The sequence below is a fragment of the Scyliorhinus torazame genome, chromosome 5 (genome assembly GCF_047496885.1).
Source record: "Scyliorhinus torazame isolate Kashiwa2021f chromosome 5, sScyTor2.1, whole genome shotgun sequence".
Taxonomy (NCBI): Eukaryota; Metazoa; Chordata; class Chondrichthyes; order Carcharhiniformes; family Scyliorhinidae; genus Scyliorhinus; species Scyliorhinus torazame.
This window is the reverse complement of record NC_092711.1, coordinates 160,176,107-160,188,119: the sequence shown is the minus strand read 5'-3', so window position 1 is coordinate 160,188,119 and position 12,013 is coordinate 160,176,107. Positions and strand designations below refer to the sequence as shown.

At 49.4% G+C, this 12,013-nt stretch overlaps 1 protein-coding gene across 4 annotated transcripts in view; it reads right to left on the bottom strand.

Annotated features, from left to right (window-relative positions):
• The window catches only part of LOC140422190 (uncharacterized), an 81,495-nt gene extending 70,877 nt beyond the window's left edge, over nt 1–10,618 (bottom strand). The window contains exons 1-2 of one of the 4 annotated variants that reach the window (XR_011947296.1): nt 10,413–10,618; nt 1,112–3,438 (exon numbers count right to left, since the gene is read on the bottom strand). The gene's annotated coding sequence lies outside the window, so the exon portion shown is untranslated. The other 3 variants (XR_011947298.1, XR_011947297.1, XM_072507209.1) reach the window with 3 other exon arrangements.
• Between the last annotated feature and the right edge of the window lie 1,395 nt (nt 10,619–12,013).

Sequence of the window (12,013 nt, the reverse complement as noted above, 5' to 3'; positions counted from 1 at the left end):
ATACCTACTGTCTGCTTCCTGTCAGCAACCAATCCTCTATCCATCCTGAAACGTCAACCCCTACACCAGGGTTTCTCAAAACCTTTTTGCCCGGGACCATTTTTACTAACCGACCATCCTTCGGGACCCACGCTGGCCGACCTTTTTTCTTACCTTTAATGCGAGAGGTGAGCCTGGGCTTATATTCTATACTCTAGATTTCATTGAATTTACAGCTCAGAAGGAGGCCATTCGACCTATCGAGTCTGCACCGGCCCTTGTAAAGGGTAGCGAAGAATGAGAAATGACCTCATCGAAACAGGCATTATTCTCTCAGGACTCTACAGAGCAGATGCAGGATGTAAGTTTTCCTCACACGAGTGGTTTACAGCCTGGGGATATAGTCTGCAAATTACAATGCGACTATTTTAGATATAGATGAGGAGGAATTACAACTCAAAGTATTGTGAAACTTTTTAATCTCTAAAATTCACTATCAAAGAGAGTTCTGCATGCTCAGCCCTTGAGCATGTTCAAGACCAATCCAGGAAGACTGAATTGAATTTTTAAAAAAAATCTTCTCCTGGGTCAGGAGGAGGCGGTGTTTCTCTCTGGGCTCCGCGTGCCCGTATTTCTAAAGCCTCTTGCAGCCGCCATTTTTAAAAGCTGGACGCTGCGGCTGTTGCGCCTGAATTAACGCAATCGGGAACGCCGCGATTGATGGCTCCGTGACCCTCCCGATACCCGCCCGTGACCTACCTGCAGGTTGCGATCTCCACTTTGAAAATTCCTGCCCTATACCATGAGCTCTTATTTTGTGCAGTAACCTTTGATGTGGCACCTTGAGAAATACCTCCTGGAAATCTAGATAAACCACATCTACAGGTACCCCTTTATTGACATCCCTTGTTATTCCCTCAAAGAACCTTGATAAATTGGTCAATCATGATTGACTCCCTGAACCCCATTTTCAAACACTATGTGTCAAAAGAAAAAGAAAATCTCATCTCCCCCTCTGGCTCCTTTATCCATTACCTTTGAGGGACTCACTTTCTGTTAAAGAGCCTGCCAACTCCTCTCACCCACTTTCCCTTAAGTGAATGAATTTGAAAAGACCAGAAAAAAAATCAAATATTTTTAACAAAACAAGTTTATTAATGAAACAGAACATGGTTTAAAAAAACAATACTTGTTGATCAAAGACAACCAGAGTAAAAGAGTAACCAGAGTAAAAGGATGTTCACAATGTTCTGGACCCAAATGGTTTCTCTTTGGCGCCTCTGTTCCTGTGACTCCCCGCTTTGGCACAGGGGTACTGAACTCCGGGGGTCACGGAACCATTAGCCCTGGTCACCCGCTCCAATTCCCAGTCCATCCTCCAAGCACCTTCCTGTTTCTCTGTCAGTGTGATGCCCACGGCAGTTTCCCAACTAGGGCACATTATTCCAGCTAAGGATCACACAACAGGATTTCAAGTTTTATGCTACAAGTGTGAAGTGATGCACTTGGGCAGGTCAAACAAGGCAAGGGAATACATGATAAACGGCAGGACCCTGGGAAGCACCGAGGATCAGAGGGACTTGATGTGCATGTACACCAGCCCCTTAAGGTGGCAGAGCAGGAGGATCCAGTGGTTAAGAAGGCATATGGCATACTTGTCTTTATTAGCTGAGGCAGAGAGTTTAAGAGCAGGGAGGTTATGCTTGAACTGTATTAAACATTGGTTAGGCCACAGCTAGAGTATTGTGTGCAGTTCTGGAATCCACATTATAGGAGGGTTGGGATAGCACTGGAAAGGGTGCAGAGGAGATTTACCAGGATGTTTCCTGGGTTGGAGAGTTTTAGTTATGAAGAGAGATTGGATAGACTTGGATTGTTTTCCTTGGAGCAGCGGAGACTGAGGGGGACATGACTGAGATGTAAAAAATTATGAGAGACATAAATAGAGTAGACAGGAAAAAACCTTTCCCTTTCCTGGAGGGATCAGTGACCAGGGGGCACAGATTTAAGGTTAAGAGGCAGGAGGTTTAGAGGGGATGTGAGGAAAAGCTTTTTTACCCAGAGGGTGGTGGGAGTTTGGAACTCACTGCCTGAAAGGCTGGTGGAAGCAGAAACCCTCATAACATTTAAGAAGCATTTAGATCGGCACTTGCGATGCCCAGGCTATAGGCCAAGTGCTGGGAAATGGGATTGGAATAGTTAAGAGGTTGTTTTGGACTGGCGCAGACTCGATGGGCCGAAAGGCCTTTACTGTGCTGCATGACTCTATGACCCATGTGAAGTTGAAGTTACAAGCAGATCAACTGGTGTCTCTGATGGATAATCGAGTGATTCACTTCTCACATTGAGAGCAGGTGAACGGCCTCTCCCCAGTGTGAATTCGCTGATGTTTCCGCAGGATGAATAAATGTCTGCATCCATTCCCACATTGAGAGCAGGTAAACGGCCTCTCCCCAGTGTGAATCCGCCGGTGTCTCTGCAGGCTGGATAATTGAGTGAATCCCTTCTCACACTGAGAGCAGGTGAACGGTTTCCCCCCAGTGTGAACTTGCTGATGTCTCTGCAGGGTGGATGAATGTCTGAATCCCTTCCCACACTGAGAACAGGTGAATGGCTTCTCCCTAGTGTGAAGTCGCTGGTGTGTCTGTAGGTGGGATAACTCAGTGAATCCCTTCCCACACTGAGAGCAGGTGAATGGCCTCTCCCCAGTGTGAACTCGCTGGTGTGTCCACAGGTTGGACGAACAACTGAATCCCTTCCCACACTGAGAGCAGGTGAACGGCCTCTCCCCAGTGTGAACTCGCTCGTGTGACTTCAGGCTGGATAACGCACTGAATCTGTTCCCACATTGAGAGCAGGTGAATGGCTTCTCCCCAGTGTGAATTCGCTGATGTTTGTGCAGGCTGGATAAATGTTTGAATCCCTTCCCACATTGAGAGCAGGTAAACGGTCTCTCCCCAGTATGAACCCGTTGGTGTCTGTGAAGGTTGGATAACTGAGTGAATCCCTTCTTACACTGAGAGCAGGTGAATGGCTTCTCCCCAGTGTGAATGCGTCGATGAGCTTCCAGCAAACATGGGGCTCTGTATCCCTTCCCACAATCCGAACATTTCCACGGTTTCTCCATGTTTTGGATCTCCTTGTGTCTCCACAGATTGGATAATTGAAGCCTTGACCACACACAAACACGTGTAGTCTCTCCCCGCTGTGAATGGTGCAATGTAACTGGTTAAAGCTCTTTCCACAGTCAGTGCTCTGGAACACTCTCACTCGGGTGTGTATGTCTCGGTGCTTTTCCAGTCACACTGATGTTTAAAATCTTTTGAAGTCAACACTTGGGGCAAACATTTCTCCTTCTAGATTCAAAGGCTGATGATATTCAGGTCCAAAGGAATCGAGTGACTGCCAGATTGAGATGTGACGTTCGAGATTTCTGTCTAATTCGTCCTCTTCTAATATCTTGCAGAAACAATTTACAAAAGACATTACTGTCAGTACAGGATAGAAATTCAGAACAGACAATTCTAGTTTCTATGGAACATTCTTTCCTGTCTCATTCCCCAAAAGCTGTAAATCTCTGTCCCCCACAGACCTAAAACATGGAGAAGCCATGGAAATGTTCGGTTGTGGGGATACAGTGACCCATCTTTGCGAGAAGCTCATCGACGCATTCACACTGGGAAGAAGCCGTTCACCTGCTCTCAGTGTGAGAAGGGCTTCACTCAGTTATCCAACCTACACAGACACCAGCAAATTCACACTGGGAGACCATTCACCTGCTCTCAGTGTGAGAAGGGATTCACTCAGTTATCCAGCCTGCTGAGACACCAGCGGATCCAATACAATCCAAATTTTCTCAGGGAATGTATAGGGCATCCATCGCACTATCAGAAGGAAAATGATTGTCTCCTTTCTCAAGGAGAGGTCGACATAGCTTTATTCCAGGAAACTCATCTCGATTAACCTCAATTGGGGCGACACAGTGGCACGGTGGTTAGCACTGCTGCCTCACCGCTCCAGGGTCTCAGGTTCAATTCTGGCCTCGGGTGACTGGCTATGGGGAGTTTGCACATTCTCCCAGTGTCTGTCTGGGTTTTCTCTCAGTCCAAAGATGCGCAGATTAGGTGGATTGGCCATGCTAAATTGCCCCTTAGTGTTCAAAAAGGTTTGGTAGGGTTACTGGGTGACTGGGATAGGCTGGAGCATGGGCTTAAGGAGAGAGCTCTTTCAAAGGCAGATGCAGACTTGATGGGCCGAATGGCCTCCTTCTGCACTGTAGGGATTCTGTGATGAGGAACACTTTAAATTGAGGCAGGATCGGGTGGGGCAGGTTTTTTTGCCTCCTTTTCATCAAGTAACAAGGGTGTGGCAATCCTTATTAATAAAAATATCCCTTTTGTCATGATATTCAAACACACACATCATGATGGACACACCAACAGGCAAATCAGAGCACACAACACCACAACCAATCACAGACAAGAACACCAACCACATAAAAAGCACGAGCACGACACCTGGTGGTCAGTAGGTCTGGGGACAAAGAAACAAGGAAGAGCTGTTAAAACATCACAAGCAGGGAACCCCCACGTGCAGAGTGCAAAGACAAAACTGTACATAGTAAGTTTAAATAAAATAGCGTTGTACCATATACAACCGTGTTGGCTCATCTGTGTGTCAGAACACCCAACACCACATGGTACAGGAGTGGATCGATACCTGCCTACTAACCTGCCATTCTGGACATGGACCACACCGACGGACCGCAGCCGTTGCAAGTCGCGGGGAACCTAGGTACCAATTGGAAGCTCTTCAGGCAGCGATTTGACCTGTACATCCGTGCCACCGAAAAACAGAGTGCCTCGGATGAAACGAAGATGGCAATGCTCCTCTTCTACGCAGGTCAGCACGCCACCGACGTCTTCAACTCACTGGTGTTCGAAGAGGGCGAAAACCAGTCCAAATATGACACGGTCATCCTCAAGCTGGACCAGCACTTTCAAGTTGAAGTAAATGAAAGTTTTGAAAGATACCTCTTTCAGCAACGCCTGCAAGGTAAGGAGGAGCTTTTTCAACCCTTCTTGACGCACCTCCGGATTCTAGCGCAGTCCTGCGGTTACGGCACCATCACAGAGTCCATGATCAGGGACCAGATTGTTTTTGGCGTTGCCTCTAGTGGCCTACGCCAGCAGCTTCTTAAAATAAAAAGCCTCACCTTAGCGTCTGCTGTGGAAGCCTGTGTCCTCCACGAAAATGCTACCTGCCGTTTTGCCCAATTTCAGGCGTCTGAGTTGGCACGGAGGGGGTCCCCAGCCGTCGAATCGGCAAGGCAGGCCGCCCACGACGTCGAACGCATCCAGGCCGTCGATTACTTCCCGACCCACGGCCCGGACGACAGCGGCCGCTTCCCGCGCTTTTCGCGGTCTCCCGCGCAGGTGCGCGCCAAAAATAACGGCCACAACGAGGGACGCACTGCGCAGGCGCGCCCACCGCAAGATCGCACTGCGCATGCGCAGTGGCGCAACGAACGCCGTGACGTCATGACGTGCGGCAATTGTGGAGCTCTACATTTAAAAGGGCAATGTCCTGCAAAAAACCGACAGTGCCTCAGATGTGGCAAGATGGGCCACTACGCAGCCCACTGTCGTTCGGCTCAACCCATGGATCTGGCGCATCCTCGACAATCTCGCAGACAAGTCAGGACCGTCCAGCCCACGCATCAAGACTTCCAGTTAAGTGATGCAGATGACCAGGATGCCTTCCGCGTTTCCGTCATCGATGTCAACAAGGTCAATGCCATCAATCCAGCCGATGAGTGGTGTGCCACCCTGACGGTCAACCGATCGCGCGTCGCCTTCCGTCTGGACACCGGCGCATCCGCCAACCTGATTGCATATTCTGCAGTCCAGGCCATGAAGGTCAAACCACCCATCACGCCATCCCGGCTCAAGATGGTTGACTATAACGGGAACGTCATCCCGTCCATAGGATCTTGCCAGCTACAGGTGACCCACAAGATGTACACGGCCACACTCCCCTTCGAAGTTGTCGGCTCATCAAAGGACTCGTTACTGGGCGCACAGGCGTGTAAGGTCCTTCACCTGGTACAGCGCATTATGTCTCTCTCTCCAGATGAGATATCCGACTTCCCGGATGCTGAGTTCCACGCAAATCTCCATTCCCTCCTTGCTCACAACCAGGAGGTTTTTGAAGGCATGGGGACATTGCCATACACGTACAAGATTCGACTCAGACCGGACGCCATCCCTGTCGTTCACGCACCTCGCAGGGTTCCTGCGCCACTCAAAGACCGCCTCAAGGCACAACTGCAGATTCTTCAGGACCAAGGGGTCCTATCCAGGGTCACGGAGCCCACGCCATGGGTCAGCTCCATGGTCTGTGTAAAGAAGCCCTCTGGCGAGCTCCGTATATGTATAGATCCTAAAGATCTGAATAACAACATCATGCGGGAACACTATCCCATCCCGAAACGAGAGGACCTCACCAGCGAGATGGCGCGAGCCAAAATATTCACCAAATTGGATGCGTCCAAAGGATTCTGGCAGATCCAACTGGACCCGGCCAGCCGAAGACTATGCACATTCAACACCCCTTTTGGCAGATTCTGCTACAACCGGATGCCATTCGGCATCATTTCAGCATCTGAAGTTTTCCACCGCATTATGGAGCAGATGATGGAAGGCATCGAAGGGGTACGTGTATATGTGGACGATATCATCATTTGGTCCACCACTCCGCAGGAACACATGCATCGTCTACGACGTGTCTTCACCCGCATACGACAAAATGGCCTGCGTCTCAACCGTGCGAAGTGTGCCTTCGGCCAGACGGAGCTGAAATTCCTCGGGGACCACATCTCAAGGTCAGGGGTCCGTCCCGATGCAGACAAGGTTAGCGCCATCACAGCCATGCCACGACCGGCTGACAAGAAGGCTGTCTTAAGATTCCTGGGCATGGTCAACTTCCTTGGGAAGTTCATTCCCAACCTGGCTTCTCATACAACAAATATGCGCCATCTCGTAAAAAAATCGACAGAATTCAACTGGCACCAATCGCATCAGCGGGAATGGGAGGAGCTCAAGCACAAACTGGTCACGGCACCAGTGCTGGCCTTCTTTGACACGACTCGCCCTACAAAGATCTCAACAGACGCCAGCCAATCTGGTATTGGAGCGGTACTCCTGCAAAAAGACAGCACGTCGTCATGGGCCCCGGTTGCATATGCCTCACGAGCCATGACCCCTACCGAACAGCGCTACGCGCAAATCGAAAAAGAATGCCTGGGCTTGTTAACTGGACTGGACAAGTTCCACGACTATGTGTATGGCCTGCCACGATTTACGGTCGAAACTGACCACCGCCCCCTGGTCAACATCATTAACAAAGACCTGAACGACATGACTCCTCGCCTCCAGCGCATCTTACTTAAACTCAGGAGGTACGATTTCAAACTGATCTACACTCCGGGGAAGGAGCTCATCGTGGCGGACACTCTTTCCCGAGCAGTGAGCACACCACCAGATGCGGAGGGGTTCGTGCGTCAAATTGAGGCACACGTAACTCTGACAGCAGCAAATCTGCCAGCTGATGATCCTAGTCTGGCCCACATACGCGCAGAGACGGCGACTGACCCCCTTCTGCAGCGAGTGATGCGCCACATGACGGAAGGGTGGCTCAAAGGGCAGTGCCCCCAGTTTTATAATGTGCGAGATGATCTTACCAACATAGACGGGGTCCTTATGAAATCACACAGGATCGTTATTCCGCACAGCGTGCGCCAGATGATTCTTCATCAACTACACGAAGGCCACTTGGGCGTCGAAAAATGCAGACGAAGGGCCCGGGAGGCGGTATATTGGCCGGGTATTAATGAAGACATAGCCAACATGGTGCTCAACTGCACAACCTGTCAGAGGTTTCAGCCGGCGCAACCTCCGGAAACACTTCTACCACACGAGATGGTGACGTCCCCCTGGGCGAAGGTGGGTGTTGACCTATTTCACGCGCTCGGCAGAGATTACATCGTTATTATAGACTACTTCTCAAACTACCCGGAAGTCATGCCTCTCCATGATCTGACGTCGTCCGCAGTCATTGGGGCCTGCAAGGAAACATTTGCTCGCTATGGCATTCAAAGGACTGTCATGTCAGACAATGGACCCTGTTTCGCCAGCCGTGAATGGTCGTCCTTTGCCGCAGCATATGGTTTCACTCATGTGACATCCAGCCCTCTGCATCCACAATCGAACGGGAAGGCTGAAAAGGGTGTCCACATCGCCAAGCGGCTCCTGTGCAAGGCGGCTGCTGCCGGATCGGACTTTAACCTTGCCTTGCTGGCCTATCGATCGGCCCCGCTATCCACGGGTCTCTCGCCAGCGCAGCTACTAATGGGTTGCTCCCTCAGGACGACGGTACCTTCCATCCTGGCACCAACAACAGACCATGAGACGGTTCTTCGGAACATGCAACTGCAGCGTGATCGCCAGAAAAGTCGGTACGACACACGAGCGACGGACCTGCCCCCCCTGTCCTCCGGAGACAAAGTACGCGTCCATCAACCGTATGGTGGCTGGTCAGCACCGGCCGAAGTCCTCCGACAAGTGGCTCCCCGCTCGTTCCTGGTTCGCATGCCGGATGGTTCCGTGCGTCGCCGCAATCGGCGCGCCCTTCGCCGACTTCCACGCTCGCAGCCACACAGTACGCACACGCCAGATCCGCAACAGGCTTCCGAGGATGACTTTGTGGAGCTGCCGCACATCACGCCCTTTCCATCGCCACCCATGGCCATGCCTGCACAGCAGCCGGTGGTTCTTGATCCACCCTTGAGGCGATCAACCCGAACTCGTCGCAAGCCCATTAGACTGGACTTATAATACCGTTCATATGTTTAACAAGTTGCACAATTTCACATGATAACCTGTTGTTGTTTATCGTTCCAGATGTCGTCTGACTGGACAACTGTTCAAGTTTTTTTTTTTTCCTTCTTCTCTCGCTCGCATTTATGTTATGTTATGGTACAACTTGGTTCATGTGACGCACCCGACATCGCCCCATGTACATAGTTCCGTTATATGCACATGCTGCACACGACACACACTTTTAGATGCACTCACGACACGATCATATTTATTACCACGTAGGCACATATCTTTGTAAAAAGGGGGGATGTCATGATATTCAAACACACACATCATGATGGACACACCAACAGGCAAATCAGAGCACACAACACCACAACCAATCACAGACAAGAACACCAACCACATAAAAAGCACGAGCACGACACCTGGTGGTCAGTAGGTCTGGGGACAAAGAAACAAGGAAGAGCTGTTAAAACATCACAAGCAGGGAACCCCCACGTGCAGAGTGCAAAGACAAAACTGTACATAGTAAGTTTAAATAAAATAGCGTTGTACCATATACAACCGTGTTGGCTCATCTGTGTGTCAGAACACCCAACACCACACCTTTAAAGGTTGAAATCTGCATCAAGGATAAAGGAGGTCGATATGTGATCATTAGAGGTTCAGTGCATGGAGATGTTGTTTCAATAATGAATGTTTATGGATCCTCGAATTACTCCCCGGAGTTCATTACTAAGGTTTCTGTGGATTTTGTAGTCAGCTTCGACTGACTCTTTTGTGGTTGGTGACTTCAACGGCCACTTAAATCCTCTGGTAGATAAGCTCCTGGTTACCAGAACCCCACCACACACCACGCTGTAAGCTGGGGTGTTGGCCTCGGCTTGTGAGGAGGTGGGTTATGTGGATGCTTGGAGAACTTTGCACCCGAGGAGCAGAGATTTTACCTTCTTTCCAGCCCCACATCAATGTCATATTAGAATCAACAACTTTCTTGTTCCGAGGACAATCCTACACCTGGTGTCCTCCTGCAACACAGGAAACATCGTAATTGTGGATCTTCCCCCCACCCCCCCCTCCTCGTTGTCCCCGAGGTTCTGCTCAAGGGCTCACTCCGGTCAAGAACGTGGAGATTTGATACCTCCTGATAAGAGGTACTTCATTTACTACACATTTTAAGGAAGAGTTTGAGTTCTTCCTTTTGTTTAACTCGGCCCCTGGTATTTCCCGCTCCATTTTGTGGGAGATGTGTAAAGTTTATGCTCGGGGCTGATAATTTCTTAAACTGCTAATACAAGGTGCAGGATAACCAGAGGCTTGTTTGGCGAAGGCCAAGGAGAATCATATGGAGGCCCCGAGTAAGCTACCGCTGAAGGAGGTTAACGCAGCAAATTGGCTTTGGACTCCCTGTTGACTCAGCAGGCCAAGCTTTGCAGAGTCTGCACCCTCCCTGGATTCACTTCCTTTCCCTTCAGTTGCTGCAAGTGACCAATTGAAGGTGAGAATGAGAAAAGAAATGGAAAGGGGGAGAAGAGAAAGTGTTTTACTCACAGATGTTGGAGACAGGAAGAGGTTTCACCTTCACTTCCGCTGTGACATCACAATGGTGCCCTGCCTGAATCAGCCAATAGCAATTACTGTATTCCGCGGAGTCGTCACCGGGTTCCAGTGCGCAGGCCCAGGAGCCCCTCCTCCTGCAGCTCCTGGAGACAAGGTTTCCAGGCAACCGGCTGACGGCTCCGGCCAGAGGGAGAAGCCGTTCGGTGATCTCTCCCTCCCCCGGTCCGGGACTGCGCATGTCTCGGGGAGAGGGGCAGCTGTGCATTTGCGAATTGAGCCCGCCTCCTGCCCTTTCACCTGAGGTATTGACCAATGGGAAGAGTTGAGCGCGGGCATTGCGTGAATGGATATTGAGCTTCACACAGAGTGAAATCTCCTCCTGTCCCCAACCTCTGTGAGTAAAACACTTTCTTTTCTCTCCTTTCCATTTCTTTTCTCATTCTCACCTTCAATTGGTCACTTGCAGCAACTGAAGGGAAAGGAAGTGAATCCAGGGAGGGTGCAGACTCTGCAAAGCTTGGCCCAGGTCTCTCTCTCTCAAAGACATTGACATCCTTTGCTCCCTCAGCTTGACACATTTATTCGTCTGGCTAAAAGGATGGTTTCTTTCCCAATATTCACAATTAAAGGGTAGTTTCCCCAGGAGATGGCTGACATTTATGGGGATAGTAAATTAATATCGGACAGAGATATGTCTATTGTTATAAGGTACATATTAATTATATTGTTAATGGTTCTGTAATAAAGTATATTATTATTATTTCCAGTTGTGTAATATTGTGCTGTAGCCACGTTATAGATTTCCGGTCATCTCTTCCCTCAGAGGGTTGTTAGTTTCTGAATTACTCTTCCACAGGGACCACTGGAGGCTAGGGGGTCACTGAATATATTTAAGGATGAGTTGAATTTTTTTGTTACGTTTTTTTAACCATTTTATAAATCATGAATGAATGCAACAGAGTAACAGAAAAATTGGTGGAAAATGGGTACAGAGCAGAACGACTGATATTGCCACATAAGTACAAGCAACACATTGCAGAATTAATTTGTGGCAGTACATTTGAGCGACCAGAGTCTGGAGATGAAATGCCAGATCAATTGAACAACTGGTTAACAGGTTAACATAGTGAGTGGAGAAAGAGGGTAAGAATATATAAAAACAGAAGGATACCAATGCAGGTCACACAGCCCAAAATATTACAAAACAGATAAACAGCATAGTTGAATTAAAATAAATTACCTGGGGGTGCAGGTTGCCCGGGAGTGGGGGAGGGGCTCCGTAGCTACAACATTTCTAGTTTGATGGGGAGAGTGAAAGCTGATCTGGCAAGGTGGGATGGTCTCCCTCTGTCAATGGCGGGTCGGGTATAGGCAGCTAAAATGAATGTGTTGACGTGATTTCTGTTTATTTTCTAATGCCTGCCGATTTTGCTGCCAAAGATATTTTTCAGAGAGATTGAAGGAATGATTACCTCATTCATATGGGGAGGGAAGGCGGCCAGAGTTAGAAAGGTGCTGCTACAGAGGGGAAGGCATGCACGGGGTTTGGGCGGCAAATGTGCAGAAGGTGCGGAGCTGGGTCAGAGGGGTTG